This window comes from Pecten maximus, chromosome 17 (genome assembly GCF_902652985.1).
Source record: "Pecten maximus chromosome 17, xPecMax1.1, whole genome shotgun sequence".
Classification (NCBI taxonomy): Eukaryota; Metazoa; Mollusca; class Bivalvia; order Pectinida; family Pectinidae; genus Pecten; species Pecten maximus.
In genome coordinates, this window is record NC_047031.1 from 13,051,347 (window position 1) to 13,075,764 (window position 24,418).

General features: G+C 35.8%; 2 long non-coding RNA genes across 2 annotated transcripts; one reads left to right on the plus strand and one right to left on the minus strand.

Moving 5' to 3' along the window:
- The first annotated feature begins 7,203 nt into the window (after window positions 1–7,203).
- Window positions 7,204–12,982, plus strand: LOC117314919. Its single transcript, XR_004529636.1, has 4 exons — window positions 7,204–7,325; window positions 8,343–8,401; window positions 10,458–10,934; window positions 11,905–12,982. It is a non-coding gene; the product is annotated as an uncharacterized LOC117314919 (long non-coding RNA).
- A 7,349-nt stretch (window positions 12,983–20,331) lies between these two features.
- Window positions 20,332–24,313, minus strand: LOC117315374. Its single transcript, XR_004529692.1, has 2 exons — window positions 20,674–24,313; window positions 20,332–20,621 (listed from the first exon to the last, which is right to left on the minus strand). It is a non-coding gene; the product is annotated as an uncharacterized LOC117315374 (long non-coding RNA).
- Window positions 24,314–24,418: the final 105 nt, after the last annotated feature.

The window sequence follows — 24,418 nt, forward strand, 5'->3', positions numbered from 1 at the left end:
AGGCAAGCATTTAGTTTTTGACAGTCATACATCTGCACACCATGTTGAATATGGTCCCTAATTGGAACACACTTGAATCGAATACATCAGATATATTCGTGCGAGTGCATATGTGTATTCACACGCATGGCATGACCTGTGTTTATAACATGACATATTTTTCATTATACTTTCTGCATCCATTAAAATCCTAACTTCATTAAAAAATACAATGGTATAAAATATTTTCATTTGTTGCTTACTGTTACACAACACCCACGACAATCAACACATTAATATATGTTTTCCACAGTCGTCTTTACTAGCGTTTAGTACAAGGTGTGTAACCGAGCCAACCCTCGTCTATGACTGCCCAAACTTAGCTCTACCGTTTGTTTTTAATGTTCCTATCAGATTAATTACTTATAAAAATTTGGTGTCCTGGGAAGGTCAACTCTGAGGTACACTGGTCCGTAGCACATGCCACATCAATTTGATAAGGCCCCTTACTTCTCCAGCATACACTAATTAGATGTCAACAGACCCCACCGGTTATCTATTGATATATGGAGACTGTCTCCGCATCACTTCTACTCACAGAGTTCATCTGCTGGCTTTACCGTTACATTAAGATTAAATTCCTGTATTTAATCTAACACGGAAATTTTTCTAATTTCTAACCTTTAACACCTCCCTCCTAAAAATAAACTTCTATAACAAGAGAAGTTTATAGGACTGATATCTATCTGATTGGTTGACTCGGTACACGGTTACATTATAAAGATTATACAGAAGAAGTAGACAATACTCACGCTTAAAGCTGAATCCAAATAAATCCATAATAAAATTACTTAATATCCAACTCAAATAGACTTACTGTTCACATTGATTACTCTTATTGTCTTATTTGAATGCACTTATTGTCCAATTTGAATACACTTATTGTCCAATTTGAATTCACTTATTGTCCACTTTTGAATACACTTATTGTCCAATTTGAATTCACTTATTGTCCAATTTGAATTCACTTATTGTCCATTTTGAATGCATTTACCGAGTTAATTGAAAATTAACCAAGTCCTAAATACGTGATAATCCGTCTGCATTGGCATTATCCTTTCCTTTACGGTATCTCACGCAAAAGTTGTATTGCTGTAAAGCTAGTGCCCTCCTCAATAGGCGCTGGTTCTTGTCTCGAACCTGGTTTAACCACACTAATGGATTGTGGTCGGTCTCCACGACGAAGTTTGTACCACTTACAAAATGTGCCACGGACTCGATCGCCCAAACTATGGCCAGGCATTCTTTCTCTATCGTGGCATAGTTCCTTTCCCTCGGCAGTAACTTCCGGCTAAGGTATGCTACAGGGTGTTCTTCACTTGCTTGCTTTTGTGTCAAAACAGCGCCAATAGCGATGTCACTGGCGTCTGTTTGCAGAACAAACTGCTCCTCAAAATTTGGCATTGACAGCACTGGTGCTGACACCATTTTAGACTTTAGGTCTTTGAAAGCCTTGGTAGCATGTTCATTCCAGATGACCTTTGTTGGCGCTCCCTTTTTAGTAAGGTCGGTAAGCGGTGCTGCCAGCTCAGCAAAATCTTTGATGAACTTTCTGTAATATCCTGTCATCCCTAGAAATCCACGTACCTGTTTCTTTGTGATAGGTAAAGGAAATTCAATCATTGCTTTGATTTTGTCCGGATCTGCCTGAATGTTGCCACCTCCAACAAGGTGTCCTAGGCACCTTACTTCTTCCTGCCCCAAACTACACTTACTTGGTCGAATAGTGAAGCCATACTCCCTAAGTCGCCCCATCACAGCCTGAACATCCTGCATATGTTCCTCCCAGCTGTTGGAGTGTATGATGATGTCATCAAAATAAGCCAAAACATGGCTTAGACCTTGAAGTAGTTGTGTCATAAGTCGTGCAAAAGTTGCTGGAGCTGTTTTCATTCCAAACGGCATGACGGTGAACTCGTAGAGTCCAAACGGCGTTATAAATGCAGATTTTTCTCTGGAATTTTCAGAAAGAGGCACTTGCCAATAACCCTTAGTTAAGTCCAAAGTGCTCAAATATCTAGCATTTCCCAGCTGCTCAAGTATGTTATCGATGCGGGGAGTTGGGTAAGCATCAAACACTGTAATGCTGTTCAGTTTTCGATAGTCCACACAAATTCTAATCGTTCCATCGCGTTTTCTGACCAAAACTATTGGTGAACTCCATGGACTCTTTGACGGTATGATTAGGCCTTGCTCAGCCATCTCATCCAGTTGTTGTTTTACGTCAGCCTGCTGAGTGTATGGAATCCTATAAGGCCGTTGTGTTATGGGAATCTCTGATGTAGTTTTTATCTCATGTTCCACTACAGTTGCCTTCCCTGGCCTTGTCGTAAAGACATCCTCAAAATCAGCACACAACGCCCACAGTTCCATCACTTTGTCACTGCCTACGTTTTTGTTGACGTTAACATCCTTAACTGTCTCCTCCGAGTCATTTGGATGAAAGATTTTTCCCTCCTGACCAACATCGTCACCCTCTACTCTGCTAACTATGTACATAGCACGGTAGTACCGTTTAAGCAGGTTCACGTGATACGTGACTATTCCTCTGCGACCTCCGACGTTGACCTTGTAATTGACATTGTTGACCCTTTCAGTCACTCTATATGGTCCTTTCCAGTGTGCTAGCATCTTGGCGTTCTCCGTTGGGAGTAGAACAAGGACTTCATCACCTGGACTGAATGATCTTTCAGTTGCCCTTTTGTCGTACCATACTTTGACCTTGGCCTTCCTTTCTGCTAAATTATTTTGAACCACCTGACTGACATCTTGAAGTTTTTCTCGTATGTTTACTATATGGTCCACCACAGATCTTGGGGTGTCTCCTTCTCCTGTCATGATTGATTCTAGTGCTTGTAAAGGTCCACGAACAGGCCAACCGTACAGAAGCTCGAAAGGAGAAAATCCAGTTTCCTCATGTGGGACTTCACGGTATGCAAACAGGGTATAGGGCAGTAACTCATCCCACCGCTGCCACCAAAATGTTACACAACACCCACGACAATCAACACATTAATATATGTTTTCCACAGTCGTCTTTACTAGCGTTTAGTACAAGGTGTGTAACCGAGCCAACCCTCGTCTATGACTGCCCAAACTTAGCTCTACCGTTTGTTTTTACTGTTCCTATCAGATTAATTACTTATAAAAATTTGGTGTCCTGGGAAGGTCAACTCTGAGGTACACTGGTCCGTAGCACATGCCACATCAATTTGATAAGGCCCCTTACTTCTCCAGCATACACTAATTAGATGTCAACAGACCCCACCGGTTATCTATTGATATATGGAGACTGTCTCCGCATCACTTCTACTCACAGAGTTCATCTGCTGGCTTTACCGTTACATTAAGATTAAATTCCTGTATTTAATCTAACACGGAAATTTTTCTAATTTCTAACCTTTAACACTTACCATGTTATACGATATAGATGTTAACTGATGAATTTGGGTCAGTTATGTCATTGCTAATATTCCTTCATAGAAAGACAATTAAGTCGAATAACCAAGCAAGTCAAAGATTTTACCTGGTCCTATCAACTCCTGACTTATCAGAGTTTTTACTGTAAAATATTTTGCATTAAGTGGCAGTGTGAAACTGTTTCTAAGTACTGACTGTCTAAGCCAAGTACATTGTACATAATTATTTAAATTTTCATTTTCCTAACTATTCATTATTGTATAAAACTAAGTGGTGTACCCAGGACTGACCAAGTACAACCATCTGATACCTACTCTTGTCATGAACTTTAAACAAATGCTGCAGCACATTATAAACTTCCATGGATACTGGATACTGGATGCGGTTTTCCACATCATAAGTTTTTCTTTGGCATAATCCACATCTGAAAATTGTTTTCTTTGTGAAGGGATCTTCCTCACATACAACATTGTTATCTTTACATGGTTGTCTGTCCGTGATTCAAGCAAAGACATATATAGAAGGTGTCACTCGGGTATTTAAGTCCACCCCTATCTTTCCTTGTGATCCAGCTCCTGTAGCAAGTGAATCATTAGAGGTGGTGAACTCGCACAAATTGGTAAAATGTTTACCCCCAAGAAACACGGATAACTCATCTTCACCCAGAGATATGACTGCAGCAGTAAAATTCCTTCACTTCAGCGGCACTCTTGTCAGTGTCGTTTCCTCTGGACTGTGGTTGACAGATTTGGGCGATGACTGCTGGCTGTGAAGGTGAAAAAATAATGTTTTAAAACTGATAATTAATGTTTGTATTTTAAAATTTATTTTTCATACATGTATTACACTGCATAAAATAAATTTGTGTCTTTTATGAAACACATTGTGTTATCTTCTTAAACAAAATATAATATATAAAGTAAAATAAAGTTTAATGAGAAAAAGAAAAGATTAAGGTTGGAAGATATTTCAGAAACAAGAGGCCCAGAGGGCCTGTATCGCTCACCTGGTTTGATGAGATATGAAACAAGAATGATGCTTAAGTATATTTGTCGCTCGTATTGCTATGTCAATATATATCATAAGCATTTTATATGGGTACATGTATATTGGTTTTATTTTAATACTAAAAATGCCAAAAGGTGCATTAATCCATGAAATGAAATTGACTTTTGGCGCGACCCCATAGGGATGCTACCACACAAATGTGAGTGATATCCATTGCTTAGTTTCAGAGAAGATCTTGTTTAGACCAATTGACCCCTCTTGACCCTGCCCTCTGGGGGGTCAGCTCCTTCTTTTATATAATTTTGATTCCCTACCCCAATAGGATGCTAATAGTCAAATATTAGCTGTTTCAGAGAAGTTGTTCATATCAATTTAGCCAAATTGACCCCTTTTGGCCCAGCCCCTCAGCCTCCAAGGGGTCGGCCCCATCATTTGTACAATTTTGAATCCCCACCCCAAAGTGATGCTTCCAGGCAAATAGGAGCAATATACTTTGCTCGGTTTCAGAGAAGAAGTTGTTTATATCAATATAGCCAAATTGACCCCTTTTGGCCCCGCCCTTCAGGCCCCTGGGGGGTCAGCCCCGTCATTTGTACAATTTTGAGTCCCCTACCCATAGGGATGCTTCTGACCAAATTTGGTCAAATTCTGATTAGTGGTTATGAAGAAGAAGTCAATTGTTGACGGACGAATGGACGGACGGACGACACAGTATGGCATAAGCTCACCTTGGTCCTTCTGACCAGGTGAGCTAAAAATACAAAGATAAATATTCATTCTATCATTTTACATTTTCATTCAATTATCAAATAGATTCCATGTCAGAGTTATTTCCCTTACATTTTTTTATTACATAATTAACTTTCTTATGATGGTGGTAACATTTTTGATATGGTAATCATGTAGTTGAACACTCGGGCACACATAGCACACACATACATTATCTGAACAACTTGCAAAATACAGATAACTTACTTTTTCCTCTGCTTCAGATATTTAATTTACAGGTGTACTATCTTGGTATGGTGCAATCTACATATATATTACAGTGTGCTAACTTTTGAGTATCAAAATTATATTAAATAGCAAGTCTAGATTTCTCAATATGTTCAGAAACATTAACAAGAGGCCCAGAGGGCCTGTATCACTCACCTGGATTTCATGATATATGATACAAGAATTATGATTAAGTATATTTGTCACTGGTTATGCTATGTCAATATATCATAGGCATTTTATATGGGTACGTGAGGTATGCCAAAAAATGTATTAATTCATGAAATGAAATTGACTTTTAGCGCAACCCCTTAGGGATGATACCACACAAATGTTTCAGAAAAGAAGTTGTTTAAACCAATTGACCCCTTTTGACCCTGCCCTCTGCACCAAGGAGGTCAGTTCCTTCCTTTATAAAATTTTGAATCCTTACCCTAAAGAATGCTACCAGTCAAATATGAGCTGTTTCAGAGAAGAAGTTGTTCATATCAATTTAACCAAATTGACCCCTTTTGGCCCCATCACTCAGCCCCCTGTTGGGGTCAACCCTAAAATTTGTACAATTTTGAATCCCCACACTATGACCATGCTACCATACAAATGTGAGCGATATCCATTAATTAGTTTCAGAGAAGTTGTTTATATGAATTTAACCAAATTGACCCCTTTTGGCCCCGCCCCTCACCCCAAGGGGGTGGGCCCCATCATTTGTTCAATTTTGAATCCTTAACCCAAGGGAATGCTACCAGTCAAATATTAATGAAATCCATTGCTTAGTTTCAGAGAAAAAATTGTTTGTCAAATCTACCAAAATGACCCCTAAATTGGCCCCGCTCTCAGCCCTAAGGGAGGTCAGCCCCATTATTTGTACAATTTTGAATCCCGACCCCAAAGGGATGCTCACAGTCAAATATGAGCAATAAAGAAGAGAAGTTGTTCATATCAATTTAGCCAAATTGACCCCTCTTGGCCCCACCCCTCAGGCCCCCTTGGGGTCAGCCTCACCATTTGTACAATTTGAATCCCCAACCCATAATGTGACACTACCAGACAAATATGAGCAATATCCATTGTTCGGTTTCAAAGAAGAAGTCGTTTATATTATAATCCTTGTTGGAGTGATGGAACAGTTGTACCAATGTTTTTAAAAATGACCTTATTAAATTTAAAATTTTGAATTTTGGTGAATTATGAATGTTTACATTATGCTTAAGATTTACAGCGACGAAAATTAAATGGGTTTAAGGGGTAAATGGCCATTTATCCTCATATTGATGCATCTATGTAATTCAGTAATGAATGTCACGGCCTCAATGACATTAATTTGGCTTAGTCGTTCAGTCTGTCATGCTTAGTTTCTATGAAATAACTGCAACAAATATTCTTCAAACTTGATATCATAAAGAGCTAGCCAAATTTGATTGCCACTTTTGCTTCCCTTATTTGGCAGAGTTATTGCCCCTTGGTTAATGAAAAGAATTGTTTTATGATGTTTCCTTGCTATAAGTCACATGGATATCATCATCAAAAATAGTAATAGTTATTGTCTCTTGATTTAATAAATTGAATAACTATCCCAGGTATTTCCTAAAAGTCTTCAAACTTTGGAAGCTAATTAATTTATGATGGCTAGAGTCTGATAATGATTGGAAGAGAAGTTTTGCAATGATGCGATATGTTTAAGCTTAGAATAAAATTCCACAAATTTGTTGAATAATATATAAACAATATAAACACAATGAAATTATTTGTTCAGATTCAGTGTGGGGCAGTGCAATAGGATCAGGTCACCATGATCCTACGGGTGGGACATAGTGGCAGGACTATAGTCTCCGTAGAGCAGGGCATGTCCTTTTGGCAAGGTAAGGCTATATTGAAATATTGTAGTAGCAAAATTAATACACTGGACCTGAAAACACCAGTTCCCATTTCATAAAAGACAAGTGAACCAAATCTAAGAATTGAGTTTTACTGCCATAGATAGATTGTGTGTTACAGGTACCAGTTTGACCAGAAAGTACAGAAAATTAACCAATAACTTACTAAAATAACTTCAATAATTATGGGAGGTGGTACATTCACAGTCAAGCTTCTATCGGTGTATTGTATTCTTTCCCAAATTCTAAGATTTCCAAGATCCACTTGTTTGCTGGAGTTATTGCCCTTTGAACTGTTGCACTTAGTATTTTTTTGTAGTTACCTGTTTTCCAGAGTTTTTTTTTTTACTACCAATTGCTACATCAATTTGTACTAGGGTTCTAATTTTTGGTTTCAGTTGCTAGAGTTGTGTCCCTTTGCACATAGGAAAATGTTCATAATCATCTGTTTTTCAGCCTTTTTGTTTTTCTTCAGCTACATCAATTTGTTAAGTGGTTTGTGGCTTTATTGTAAGATTGAGTTTGAACCCCAAGTCAAAATACAATTTTCAACTGGAGATACCAGTATTGTCTTTTGCACACAGTTAATAATCATCCTTTGATGCATCAAATTTAATATTCATTTTTTTAATTTTATATACATTAAATATCATATATTAAAGTGATCATGACATTTTCAAATTGATATCCTTTCATTGAAATTAGAATGGGTGCAGGCAAAACATCCTCTTCTGTGGTCTACAATTCAATAGGTTATTGTCCTGATTTTAGGTGTTAATGCTCATGCTGTGTCAAACAAGGACAATATGGATCTAATATCAAAATTTAAATGTTTAGAAATTTTGATATGTTTTGGACAAAATGGATTTGATTTCTTGGTTTTAATAGTTATTTCCCCTCTTATGTATTAGTGGTTAGATGTTTCCAGTGTTTTCAGGACAAAGTTTAACCAAAACCTTCCTTTACTATTTTGTACTAATGTATTTTTATTTCCCCCAACAGTAAGATGTGCGAGATCCACGTTTTGGCTGCATCTCAAGCATGAGTGCCAAGTCCTTCAGGTAAGGCACACAACTTTTTTTGTGAAAATGTAGAATGATTTTTCCCAGGCGAATGAGTTTGGTAATGTTGTCTGTGGTCATCTCTCCGTAAACAATCCTGGATATTACTTTAATTTTCAGGTATAGTCGAACCACACTGACCTGTCACGTTGACCTTTTTGTGTAATATTCAAAGTGGGTAGTTCAATTTGTGCATAGGTGTGTTAGCCTTTCATTGATGTTTTGGACCATTCGTTTTTATACAACCCCTGTGTTGTCAACATAAAATTCTATTTATTTTTGACGCATGGTTTACACATATCCAAGTAACTATGCAATCAATTGCTCACATGATTTGTTGTTAAATCTAGACATCTATAAATATAAATGATGCAGCTGACGATAAGGTTTGTTACAATATAAACGGCTAACAGATATACATGTACATATACAAAACAACTATTTCCCCTCAATGACTATAGACTTGTCTGTAATCAATATGCTAATCAATGTTCAACACGACGGGTCATTCTGGTCGGAATATACTAAAAGTCTCTTCGATTTTGCATTTGATTGAAAAAGCAAAATGGCCGACATGCAGCCATCTTGGATTTTGACGGTTGAAGTTCTCGGATTACAGTTACTTTTAAATGGTTAAGAGAAGAGAAAAGATGAAAAAGGTGAAAGAGAAAATATCGTCTTCCATGAAAATTTCAAAATCAACTAACCACTCAAGGCTACAGTTATGGGCCCTAAAATGTTCACTTTTTGTTCCAAGTTCACCAGTCCCTTTAAATCCCTGTTTAATTCCATGACAGGTTATCTTCAGTTAGCTTGACCGCCAGGAAAAGAGCTGGACAGAGTTAAATAATTGTTACTAGCACAGAAATCAATGAAGGATAAATTTAGACAAATTATATTAGGAAGAGCAGAAAATTACTGGTTTTTAGAATTAACAGGGTCCAGATTTGGCTTAAAAATAATACACGTGTTTCTGCTAACATGCCAGGAAAAATTAAGGTAGGATGGAAGGGAAATCTTTTAGTTTTTAATTCATCTAGGGAGTGATAATTGTGTCACCATGGCTTTGGTTATCAGACTTTTAAATTTTTAGTGTAAAGAATAAAACATTTTTTGGGAAAGAATCTACTTTTTGACATATTTTGGACTTAGTTTCTTGGTGCAAATATTGAAAGCCATTAACACATTACTTATAATTGTACTAGGGTAATGATATTTGACATTAGGGTCCCTTTGGGGTTAGATTATTCACTCAGGGAGTCAAACTACAGGATTATGGAGAGAAAAAAACCTGCTTCTACGACATGTTTTGGACTCCCAATATTTTTTGTATTTTTTGAAGATATCATATTTTCCAGCTATCTATGAATGTCAATTAAGGTTGAGTATCACAAATTAATTCCATCAAGTACACAATATAAATCTTTTTTATCCAATATGCAAAACAATACCAATTTATGCATTTTGATTATTCAACAACATTTTTTTAGATCAGCTAGGCTGTTCTACAACAGCTCTTTTTTACTATGGTTATATAGACGAGCAATCTTAATAGTCCTTCTTTGAAAACGATAAAAAAAATTTCACGGTAGGCACAAAAATACAGGGTCAGTAGGGTTAGAGGAGACACAGGTAATTTTTCAAGGCCTTTGACAGATTTTTAATCGACAGAAATGGGTCAAAGTTGTGAAAACAGGAAAAAATTGGTATTAGCACCAATGGGAAAATGGGAAAAAGTTTTTCCGGAAAAAGATGGAATCTACTGTGCTATTGCTAGCCTCTCAAATATAATGTTACTTATTTGGATTCTGATGGGACAACTGCAGAGGCAAGACCCAAGAGTAAATGCATCACTGAAAAAATGATTTCATTTTCAAATCTGTCAAAATAGAAGCCAGGAATGAACATAATGATGCACATAATGGCCCCAAGCGGCCGATGGGTGGGGTCAAAATTAGCCAAATTAACCGAATTAGATTAGAACTTGAGTGAGCATTAAAGCACATGGGTCTTGTTTTTCAAGATTTGGTGCTAATGTAAAAAATGTTATTTGCAGGGGATTGTCCAACGTCCGGACATTCACCGGGTCGGGGTTTTAAAGCGAGCGTGATCTAGCTCTGGATAGATGACCTAGCAATTGAGATATGTGGAATACCATATGGTTCACTCATTTGTCAATTTGTTCTGTCCCCTCTCTTACAATGTTTAATTCCTGGTACAGACATGAATCTGGTACAAGTTAAGCAATTCAGCGTCATGATTGGGGTGCCAGGTCCGTGTGGTCCGGGCCTGGTAAACCAATGGACCACCATGTGTCAGACTGTAATTGCTTGTAAATCTTGTATCGGGTGATTGTTTGTGTCCAGTGTTAAATACTTGTGAAAGAAAGTACAGATCAAACTGAGACTTGTTCGGGACCATCTGTGATTTTGTGTATCTTCCTTGATGGGAAGTTTATTTGGAGTCAAGGTTGCGTAGACTTGAAGAGTCCCGGCTATAAGGACAGGATGCCATGCCCCTACCAAACCCCAAGGTGTGTATCGCAACATAAACTATTGACACCAGGTCAAAATCAAAACTTTGCTTGCCCTAAATCAACCGACCCACAAATACGTCGGGGGGGGGGCCCAAATTTATTTGATTTCAAATTTAAAAGTATTTTGAAAACAGTTCTTCACTAGAGAACATGGGATCAAATATGTGTACCCATGTAAAGTCAAACCTGTGTATAAAGGACACCTAATGGACAAGGCAAACGTGTCCTTTATAGAGAGGTGTCCTTTATATAGAGGTCCAACGAATTATGTCCCTTATAAATGAAGAAACAAACCAAAATCTGATTACAGTAAACTATATATCTTCTGATTTATTATGTTTAAACACTAAAACAAATAGGTAAAAGACAAACAATTAAAGAAAAATGATTAATTAATTTTTAATCATTCATCTGACACAAAGATTGAAATTGATATTTTTAATAATTTATATTAAGCCTATAGTTTCAAAAAAAATCTTCACAATATCATACTATACTGAATATCTATTCAGACAAATACTCAACATAGTCAGTTTTATTAAAACAATTTTCATTAATCATCAATATTTTGGAAAATAAATATGTTTGAAGTATCTTTTCTATTACAACAATAACCCTTTATAAATGAAAGTGCATTTTCCTCTGATAATTACAATCCCTAAGCATTTATTTTGAGATATATTTTGTGAAATCCATGTATGTATACTTGCAGTTTCTGGGAAAAATAAACTCAACATCTTGCTAGCAGATTGTAATTAATATACTTTTCAAGGAATTATTGCCAATTAACAATTTTCTTATATTAATTTCAGGACCTTAAAAAAGGTTTCTTTAGAAGGGATAAGACTAATGTATATTGTTTGCAGCAAATGATAGTAAACTTGTAAATGCTGTATCATACAGTGTATAAACTCCGATATTTACTGGGGTTGGTCTAATAAAAGCTATTATGATATCTTTTTCACAGACCGACGGGAACTGACGGGAACTGACGGGATCGGACGGGATCGGACGGAACTGACGGGACAGACGGGGTCGGACGGGACCCAGACCATCTTTTTCTTTTTTTTCCTTTTTTTCTGTTTCAGGTGGTTCTGTTGAGGAGGCCTCCCCGTGGCAGAACTGGTAACAGCTTACCGTATTTATCGGCAAATAAGTCCATGCCCGAAAATTAGCCATTCCCCTGCCAAATCATTTTTCCAGAATCATTGATTTGGCCTAAAAAAATAAGCCCTCTCCAAACTCTGATAATTACCTTAAACACTACGGGAAGGGATTTATTAAAGATAAATACGGTACACATAAATGTATGTTTATGTGGGCTGGCTAACATCCTCATACATGTCTCCCCTTGAAAAGTTGAAAGTATGGAAATATTTTGTATTTGTACCAGTTTAATTTCTTGTCAAGGTCATTACTTCTAAATTGTTTTAGATATATATCTTGGCAGAACTAGCAGTGTATTTGCATCACCTGAATAGAATGTGCAATGTACTGCTGTTAGGTCACTGCAACCTTGCCAAAAATTCAAATAAGTGAATTTTTCCAAAAATTTCTTGTCTAGGCAGACCGTTTGACCATTACAAAAATCAAAGAAAGGGAGACATGTTTTTCTTCACCAAACCAAATTTCTGTTCCTGTTTTTTCATGTTCTCTCAATTTCTTGAAGTACTCGTATTACTCAAACTTCACATGTAGGTTCACCTTGTGACCTAGATGTGCCCTTTCAATTTTGGCTCTGCCTGATGGTGCGTCCTTTCAGATGAACAACAATACCATCGGTGGTGATATTTATTCACAAGGGTGAAGGACCAGTGTCAAGAGGAAGGCCGCAGTATCAATGCAGACGATGGATAAGAAACAAATGGACAGTAGCCATATTTGAAAATTTACTGGAAAAAAAACCATTTCAATTTGACCAGATGGTGTAAAATTTACTTGTGGGCCAAGATCATTTCTGGAAATATACCTGGGTATGAGGCAAAACTATATGTATGTTTGAGATGACTTGAAATGTTCCTGGTTAATAAATAGATTGGAAAACATCAACGAATTTGTTATTCATTATATCTCAAGATAATCTTTAGATATTTGAAAGAGTTATTGCCCTTTATTTCGGTCATTTCCGGCTCCGGTATATTTATGCAATGAATTATACAAAAGTGGCAATCTTGTACAATTGTTTATGATTATTGGTGTCATATTAACATTGGCAGAAAATGGTGATGTGAATTTTGTATTGTATATACATGTTGAAAAGTCTGGTCGAGGATCTACCGAGGTAAATGGCAATAACTTTTGCAAGGATGGTCTAAACGAAATGCCTGAAAAGTAAAACTTATAATCCGTCTTCTCCAATAAAGCATGTACCCTGGGAGAGATTGTGCAGTCTCTAAGGTTAATGTAATATTAAAGAGGCTTACCTGGAAGACTGGGGGAAATCAAGATTGGTAAAACAAAGACATTCAACTTGTCTTTAATACATTTGTAAGATTTGGATAAGTATAACTAATAATATTGTGGGTCGTCGTTTATCAGAAAATGTCCCTTACTATTACAGTTCCTTCAACATTGACAACTGTATGTAGAGGATATCTCGCGGTGTCCTCAGTAATTCCAAATATGTTTCACGAGTTTGGCTAATATTTTGATATTTTTCACAAGTTCATATGGACATAGCCACAAAGCAAAATATATTTTTTAAAGCCAAATATACCGAGGCAGCTCCATCTCTCCCAGAATTCATTGCGGTCCCATATGTCAACAGCTCACAGGGGGGTCTGGGATTTTCAAACTCCTTGGAAAACAGTTTATTTTTTTTGCCTAGAAAGAAAGGCAAACTTTTTTTTACCACATTTCGGCAACAATTTTTTTTTTCATATCTGCTGTATCAAAGTTTAATAACCTTTCATATTTTTAATTCTATTTGAACTTTTCAAATGTTTTTTAATTTTCGAATGGCATTGTGAATATTCATTCGTTTTGAAAATAAAGTGTTAATATTTGTGATATCATCATCCGTTGCTATCTATATCAGTTTATAAAATTTGATAAAATTCATCCTGTACAGCAGTCCATCTTTTAATTGATAAGGATACAGATCTAATGTATGTCAAATATCGGCAAAATATCTTGATTACCACTTAGAAAAGGGAGATAATTAAGTGTTTTTAGTGTGATCAATAAAGCAATACTAGCTGTTATATATGCAGATTGAAGCAAAACAATTTAATACATCACATTCACTTTCATTATGCTAATGTAACAATAGATTTCGCACAATAGTGTGAATATATAATTATAATTACGAAGAATTTTGGATTCTTTCAATCTTCTTTTTTTAATCTTAAAGAAGCAAACCTTCTTTTAGCTCTAATTCACAAACTTTTTTTCCTCAAAACTGCCAACAAACTATATTTAAAAAAAAAATAGCCCCCACCCCCTAGTTAAGTGGTTGGTGCCGTAGGAACTATAAGTGACGTCGTTCAAAATGTACTTACGGTTCAGAAGGTTAACATGCAATCTGTCATACCCTTGGTCACACTCCTTGGGTAAAGAATGATTATTTTTCTCTCACCACTTTAAATATTCGCATATCAAATTAGTGGTCAAGGTAGATGTATGTTTGTAAATAAATGCTTGTGGTTGGCGCATGAATATCCTCATTTGAAGTACCCTTCACAACCCCAAAAATGCATCCCAATAAAAACAAGAAAACAAAAAACTAAAATTAATTCACAATATTTATTCAAATAGACACTGTAATAAGGTTTATACCACTCTTGGAATAAACTCTTTAATGCGTTTTGATTGGTTTACAATTTCTTCCGTGGCATCCACAGTTAGGAAAATATTGTATTAGTCACATTGTCAAAAAAAAAAGTAATAAGATTCACGAGAACACTACGAACTGTAACAATTAATCTGCAGATTCGTTTGGTCAAAAATAGACAGGACGTAGAGTGTGAGAACTGAAGATTAGATGGTCAAGCACTTTCACATTTCTACCTGAACGCTAGGAAGACTGATGGAACAGGACAAAAAACATCCCTGGTGTATCAAAATTGGTGAAAAAAGTGCTTTGTCCGATAAATGTGTTAAATGGTTTGCTTCTGACCTACTACGGACCCATAGATAGCCAGTAAAAACCCCCAGGGGTGAGGCCGAGTGAGGCCGAGGCCCTATACATTGTACTAGCCCTCCGTGATACTTTAGTCGGTAGCAAATACCATTATAGATAAAAATGTCTGCCTGGTGTCGATAAATTGATCAAGTCAGACCAATAAAAAAGGGTTGGTAAAATGTCGGAATAATTTGGACTATTGACCAATTATATAGAGATCAACTTTCGGCAAAGTCCAGTTCAAAGAATAGGTAAAAAATATTGTCATTTGTCATCGTTTATCCTCCTTTGTCATCATTTGTCCTCTTTTGTCATTATTTGTCCTCTTTTGTCAGCATTTGTCCTGTCATCTTTTGCCATAATTAAAAAAATAAGATCAAAGTTGTATCGTATATCCCCCGCCCGAATAATAAGTTGTATTTTCAAACATAAACAAGGAGCCACAAAACTTGGCATTATCCCCCTCGCCCCGCAGTTGATATGAAAACCCAAATACATGTATATATCAAGCTCAAAGTAAGAGTTCTTAATTTATAACTTTAAATGTATGTATTTGAGTTTGGCATCGTAATTGAATGAAATAAAAACAATAAAATAACACAGAATTGATGCAATATATACAAAATGATGATGATATTTATGTAGCAAAACAGGAAATTTAATCATCACTTTTTATGACCATAGAAAGTGCATGTATAATGTTGATATACAATAGTTATCTGAATTGTTTAGAGGTATATAATCAATTCTGAATTCTGATAGGCAGTTGTTGACACAACAAAAGCTCTAATACCTAAATATGTACATTGTATAATTTATATCTCCTATGTTGATAAGTACGACATCAACGCAGTTGTCCAAATTCACAAGTATCAATATGTGAGTATTGTAAAACTGAAAAAGAAATGACAGCAGGTGACTGACATCCTGGATAACACTTCTTGGAGTATTTGGAGAATTGATATCCTTATGTAGTTTTGGAGTTATAGCCCGGAAACAGTAATTTGGTATTTTTTATTAAGTTTCCATGGTGACAGAAAAAATACCGAAAATGGAAGGTCCGCAATAGCAAAAGGCACAACTAGAGCACTATTCCGATATATACAAAAATTTTCAAGGAGCTGTGTTGAACGTTTTTTTAGTTATAGCCTGGAAACAGTAATTTGGTATTTTTGACTAAGTTTCCATGGTGACAAAAAATACCGAAAATGGAAGGTCTGCAATAGCAAAAGGCACAACTAGGGCACTAGTCTGATATATACAGAAAGTTTCAAGGAGCTGTGTTGAACGGTTATGGAGTTATAGCCCGGAAAAGAATCGCAGGCGGACGGAACCCAATTTAATATCCCCTGCAAACGCGTTTCATGGGGGATAAAAATGCTTAAGAATTGAATTTTGAATATTCTATCCATTTGCTTGCTCGTTTGTCCTCATTCGTAATTTTCTGTCTTGTTTTCATTCTCTGACAGTATCTCTCTCATCAAGCCAATGAAATCGGGCGAATTGCACGATTATTTATAACGAGTTAAGATATATTAAAAAGGAGATGACTGAAAAAAATTGTGCAAAGATGTAGATACAAAATAAACATGTCAACATGAAGGTTTGTAAGATTTGTCTCCCTTGGGAGTTGGAACTATACTTCCCTGTATTTTTAGTTTTCTCCCCTTGGGTTCAATTAAAACAAAAATATACATATACAACTGTAAATGTATATTTGATTTTTTAAAAAGTTGTGCATGCATTGTTAAAATTTGTCAAATACACGAAATTATCCGTACATGTTTTAGTTGTGCTGGCAACTTTGTGAGCTATACAGTATAAAATTTGATCAAATATTTGTAAGTTGTATATTGACATTATAAAGAAAAAAGAAATATGAACAATCTTTTCCAATCATAAAAATCAATTTGCCAGAGACCAAGAGACCATTGGTCTCTTGTTTTTTTTTTCTCTGGAACCATACAGGGACGTATATATCGATCTTCACATTACCGGAGCAATGGGAGAAAGTTTTAAAATATTCTATTTAAATCAAAATTTATATACTTGACCACAGGGACCTGGAATAAATTGCCAACTAAGGCCTGGCTATGGTCCATGGGTTAGGAATACTTCTATGTGTGTCAGGTCCCTGTGTATTGTACACACTCTCAAGTAAATTCCGTTTTGAGACAACCTCTGGAAAACATTAAAGTTTGAGCTATATCCCTTGATTAAATGCTCTTTATAGTTTTAGGTAGGAACCGGCCTGACCAGAACATTAATGAGAACTGATAGACATTTTCCACCGAGAGGAATTTACCTATTTTATGTTTGTGTCAAATCCTCAAGAGAAAAATTCCTGATAATGGACTTGGCTACTCAGATGCTGCACCATGACATCAGATCATTAACTGTCCTTAGGGCAGGGGAGATGGATACCAATATACCAGGGTATTGACATACCAATATACCAGGGTATTGACATACCAATATACCAGGGTATTGACATACCAATATACCAGGGTATTGACATACCCATATATACCAGGGTATTGACATACCAATATACCAGGGTATTGACATACCAATATACCAGGGTATTGACACTATAACTGATTTTAGTGTGGCGTGCTAATTATAGATGCAGTGAAGAAATGACTGAGAATGCAACACCATCTCACAGCAACATGGGACTATGCAACCCTGTGCCACCCTCCCCTACCCTGCCCCACCCTCTACAGCCTACATAAGACAGCCTCAAGTTCCTGACACACTACACCCCTGAAGAGTTACTGTTGTAATGAAACCGGTTGGGTTCTCTAATCAGGTATCCACACAAACTGGACTTCGGTAGAACATTCCTTCAGTCACATTTCATCTCTAATTATAGACACCGTATACTCCAGGTGTATATTATAGATTGTGGGTGTATTAAGCATTATATAAGGAATGCTGTAGTCTGGTGGCACAGTTGTAACACAACGGCCTATAATCCAGGCGACCAAGGTTCAATTCCCAGGTTGAAAGTATGTACGGTGATCACCTGTAACAGTTTTCTCAGGGTACTCAGGTTACCCCCACACAAGAAACAAACACGCACTAGCTTCCATCCAGACCGTATGTGGTCAAGTATAAGTTGATAATTTGTTTTACAATTGTTGTAAAATAAATAAAGTTAAACTTCAGTAAAAAGGACAAACATCCATGAGTAATTTTGGTGTTTTTTTATTGTCATCTGAATAGCACAAGGAGCACAATTTCACTTTAGCAAATAATTATTTACATCTCATGGGCAAATGTTTTAAACATAAATATACAGCATTGCAAATATACACATAATTCTCTTGGCTGTGAATTAAAAAGAGGTTTAATAAAATAAATTTTATATAAATGTTAAAGAGAAAAGATGCATGCTACCTTATGTTCCTTCTTTTCAGAAGAGTTCCAACCTATAAAACATATAGAGGATGTAGCTGGAGCGTAAACAGTACTTCTAGCACCAAGGAGACAAAAGACCTTTATGTTTTATTTTATCAATATTTTAATACACTGAAAGAAGATTTGTTAGCAAAATTGTACCCACTGTCAAAGTAGATTTACTACAGAGTGGGCGTCTATAGACTCAGAGTAGAAGGGACTTATGCATACTTGCCAACTTTTTAAAATTCTCATGGGGGAGAAAGTGCGTGAGCGACATTTTTGACCGGAAAACACATTTCACACGCGACACATTTAGCAAACAAAAACTAAGGGGAGATAATTTGCTATTGGAAAATAAATTCCTTGCATGATCACTTAAGCTTCCTTCCCTCACTGAAAAAAAGGGGAAAAAAACTTATTTCAAGCTTGGCCAATGATTTTTTTTATTCAAGTTTGGAAAGATAATTATATAAGCAACAAGTTACAAAAAAATAGCTGCAAAATTACATCATTTTTAATTATTTCTGGAAATTATTTAACTCACTGTTCACTCTAAATAAAAGTATTTACTTAGATATGTTATGAAAATTATGTTGTAAGATAGATGTCAGTCAATTAAATTCAAATTATCACAATGATATCACTTTCTATCAATCTTTCTCTCCGGCAGTAAACTTCAAAAGAAAATACCTAAAATGTCACGATAAATATCTAGAGTACAATATAATATCTGAATGAAATTTCAAACGTTTCCTTTGGATTACAACAAAGACAATAATAAAAAAAAAAAAAAAAAAGGGCTGTACTAGCAGTTGTACTCACTATAGGCTTACAACTGATACTTAAATTCTAAGTTTTTAACATGACAGTATTTAGTTTAAGAAAGTGAGTATTTGTGGACATGTTTTTGTCTTTCAAAATGTGAATTGGGAAAGTTTCTGCCAAAATAAGTCTCTGCTGACACTAAGTATGCTGATGATACGGTGATTGAAACGACGTTACCTACCGGCAGGCCTTCGGTCTATATGGTCGTTATTGTGAATTTATTTCCTTGTGCTAATTATCTAAAGATCAACCAATGTTTAAATGTAGTTAACATTTCAATAAGTAATCTGTCAAATTTGATACTCCGTTGATAACATTGCCAGTGTTGTTTTCACTTTTTCTGTCCGAGATATACTGTCAAGTAGAGGTCGTTTATGCGCTTGACATCAAAGGCAGTATACGAAGCCATTTACAAGCGTTTAATCAACCATGACTGACCTGCTACAAAACCATCACCACGCGTCCTCAGCTTAATTGGTTTAATTAATTGTTTATTTATCGGGGTATTGTCACCCTTGCAGTCAGTGAAGTGTCAGAATTTCGTTACGGTCTGTGAGCAGGTCAGTTAACTGACCAATGCCCTACACATATGTCTTTCACTAGCCAGCAAGCGTTACCTGTCGTAGGCCTAAGTGAATCTAACAAGATGAATAGGGACTCCATACGGGGTTATCAAGACATATTCTCCAAAATCGGGAGAATACACTATGTTTTATCTATACGATCGGGAGACGGGGCAGGGAGTCTGGAATCGGGAAATTCCCGACTAAATCGGGAAAGTTGGCAAGTATGAACTTATGATAACATAATTCTAATTAAAGGTTTTAACTCAAATTCAAGTCACATGACAGGTAGCAAACATCCTTAACCAAGTATTGTCAGACAGTTGATTGAATTGGTGTGACCACAGCCTAAGGTCATTGGCTATCTAATTGTCATACAGAGCCCTGTCTGATAGACCTGTACTTGATAACACAGCAATTAATATTTAGGCCCTGTATTATGTACATTATCATGTATTACAAGGCCCTGTCTCATGTACACTGTATATATTACTATGTATTTTATTTTGACCAATTTTCTAATGTAAGGCAGTTTCCCCCTCTACCTGGGCCAATAAACATGAACATAATGTAAACAACAGTTTGTTGAGTTCAAGTGATACCTGTCCCCTATTGACCCCAGTAAAAATAGTATTGACCCAAAAACTCTGAACCTTGACCATGTCTAAGATATTATGATCCTTTGTCATTGTGTGAAGTTTGATCAAATCCCTCAAGGAACAAAGCTGCTAGAGCGCTGACACAATTTGGCATCACGTACATATATACCTACATACATGTATATACCTACATACATATATACCTACATACATGTATATACCTACATACATGTACGTGCAAGATGGACAGAGAGGAAACAGTCAAACTTGCCTTGTTGTTTGGTCCCCCCCCCCCCCCACCAAGTTTTACCAGTAGAGGACTAAGATATGACACTTAACCCTAAGAAAGTCATCTGATTATAAAGGTAACATACACCCTTAACACAAATCTCATGATATACACATATGAGGTAACAAATACCGTGACAATTTCCAACAGAAGATCACAGAAAACAATGATCACAGAAACCAATGATCACAGAAAACAATGATCACAGAAACCAATGATCACAGAAAACAATGATCACAGAAACCAATGATCACAGAAAACAATGATCACAGAAAACAATGATCACAGAAAACAATACCTTTATGGTACTATGTTCTCTTTCAACATTGCAACATTTCAGCCAAAAACAGACTGTTTCCCAAAGCAAAAGAAGAGGAGTATCTTCAGATTTTTCATTTTCATTTTCATTTCAGGTAAAAAAAAAAACTCTGTACATTTTGTATTATAACATAGCCTCTAAATTTGTATGCTGGGTAAAATTTGTACATTATTTTGGTATGTTCACAAAAAGAAAATGAAGGACAAAATATTTCCACTTGGATGCATTCCTGGTATTACAAGTAACTTTACATTCCAAGTTCATTTTTTCTGGTCTAAAAACTTAAATCTTTATGTACATTTGCAGACCACAAGACTCACAAAGGCTCTTGAATTTGGTAAAATACATTAAAGAGTATGTACCAAAAAAACAATATTTCCATCCAACTCGAACATATTGCATTTATCCCAGGATCACAGGGATTTGGTACCAATTGTCAACCCCATGGTCAGTATATGTGTAATAGCCCTGGGAATTTGTGTCAAATCCCTGTGCTCTTAATATATCTACAACACCAACAGAAAAGTCAGATAATTAGAAAATATAAAAGAAAATTCAACATTCTAAAGTTGAAAATTTTCACAATTTACAAAATCTGACACCATGTATATACAATATATATAGTACTGATGGGATTCACATAAAGATATGCCACCGATTACAACCAAAACGAAATATTTCTTACATTACATGTATATTAGGGGGACAATATTTTAGCAGCAACTTTATTTTAGTGGTGATATTATTTTAGCAGTACATTAAGCTGAGTATATTACATAATTTGTTTAACTTAGCCCCAGTTTCTCAAACTTAATGTAAAGATATTCCTTAACTTCTACAGGAAAGGACTGACTAAGGGAGAATGTTCCAAGGATTTCAGACTATACAATGCTACAAGATATCAACATACTTTAATACAAGCTGTATAATAAATAGATAAAAAAACCTGTATCATACAGTCATTTCATCCTTTCAGGACTTGTCAGTGATGCTAAAGGTCCAAAGTATTGATACCAGGGAGGCAACAAAGGAGATAATCAAAATTTGTATAAACAAAAAAAACCTACAAACTAAAGTTAAGAATATTTTCCAATGTTAAGGGATGTTCATGAAGCTGGGGCCTGACTAGATTGATAAATATTTTTTTAGTGCAGATTTTTGGTCCACCTTTCAGGAAACTTATGTCCCATGATCAATCATCACAGACAGATGGACACCCAGACAGATGGACAAAGTCATATGGACAAACAGACAGATGGACACCCAGACAGATGGACAAACAGACATATGGACAAAGTCATATGGACGAACAGACAGATGGACACCCAGACAGATGGACAAACAGACATATGGACAAAGTCATATGGACAAACAGACATATAGACAAACAGACATATGGACAAACAGACAGAAGATCATACAAACAACAGGAATAATATATTTAAAACAATACAATCCTATTTTGACTTTGGTGCCAAACTACATCCTTCTTTCTAAGAAACTGAGCAAAACAAAACTTTCAGGCAAAAGAGTAATACATTACTCTTATCTTCATCTAAAACATTATGCCAAGATTAAATCTATGACATTTTTTACTGAATTTCAAGAACATCTTATCTTCAAATGATTCTTTCAAACAGATTTTTACACCGCAAAAGTAACAAGGCAATACAGATGATATGAATCATTTCACGCCAAGGACAAATTACTAATGTCAATCTATTTATAGTTACATTGACCTTATTTCTGATCCCAGGTGGGTGAAATGCAAAAACGTGCAAGAAACGATGGCTGTGAATATTTGTATGAAGTTTCAGGACAAATGGCCAATTAATGACGTCAGTAGAGTGGGGATGGTAAAATATCTATTCATAGTAAGAACAACCTCATTTTTGACCCCATGTGGTTGAAACACAAAGTTTCAGTTTCATTCAATAACAAATGAAGTGATGATGTAGTCTGTTTATATACATATCTACGAGTCTATCCCTCACTGACTCGATAACAAATCCTCCGGATAAGTTCTATGTGTGTTAATATCACAAATCTATTGGTTTTTCACCAAGTCAATATGTAACTTGATTAGTAGGAAAATATACAATATCCGTAAAAATACGCAGACAGAGAAGATACTAAAATTAGGTTGTTATTTTAAGAAGACCTTTTTCATAATTTTTGCAAACCTCTTGAAAAAACTTAATTGCAGCAAATTATGGTCCTTTCTATGATTTCCATAAACAAATGTTTCGAATATTTGGTGCATTGTTAAAATTTGAACCAATATTTTCAGTAAAAACAAACCTGGATTAACAACTACCTAAACATTAATCACCAACATACCTGTATATCTGAATAAATTCTCCACCTTTATTTACACGGCAGAATAATTAATTTATTTACACTGAAATCTATTATGATCTACTACAATCAACAACTGCCACTATCATCAACCTGTCAACACAAATTATTTATCAATAAAAAAACATGTTCATTTATGTGGACAAACAAGATCATTCGTTTTTAAATGTAATATTTCAGACATATATCTTGATGGACATGTAGATGTTATTGACGGCCATAAAAGTCACTCCAATTCTCGTCTAAATACAAATGATTTCATAAATGAACACCTCTGATCCAACCATTTTGACCATGATCAATGAAAACGGCCCTAGTTTGTATTTCAACAAATGCTATAGACATAGGTGGTGTTTTTTACCGATCATGGACTTATTACCAGATAAAGTAGACAGTAACTATCAATAGTAATTGGTTGTGTTGGTGAATTTTATTGAGGAACAGACATCCAACATCATCCTTAAAAACATCCACATCACACTGAACAACCAGATCAGATAAATACAAAGATTAACATCAAAGAATATCATTTTTATATAAATATATATTACTCTCTCTCCACTCCATCCCTCTCCCTCTCTTTCTATCCCCTATCTCCCTCTCCACCCATCCCTCTCTCTCCACCCAACCCCTCTGTTTCTCTGGAAGCTGAGATCAAACACATCTCTTTTATTGTGTTTTTAGGCAAAACAAGTAACCCAAGTGCCTCAATCCCATATGATGTTCAGTGAGGTAGCCACCAACTACTACAGGGATACCATGCATCAACAGAATTAGACGATAACATGACATACTCTGTAGAGACCAACCAACCAATTGTTTTCCTATAGACCTTAGTGTTAACGTTTTGGATTATTTCATTCAAATCCTTGAATTGAATATGACGATTATGGTTTATAACAAAAGTTTAGGGTCTGATATAACACCTAATCAAAAAAAAAAGTTGGGTCCTTCAGCTCAAATTTTCTCCAGGGTAGCCATTTTGAAAATAGGTGAATTT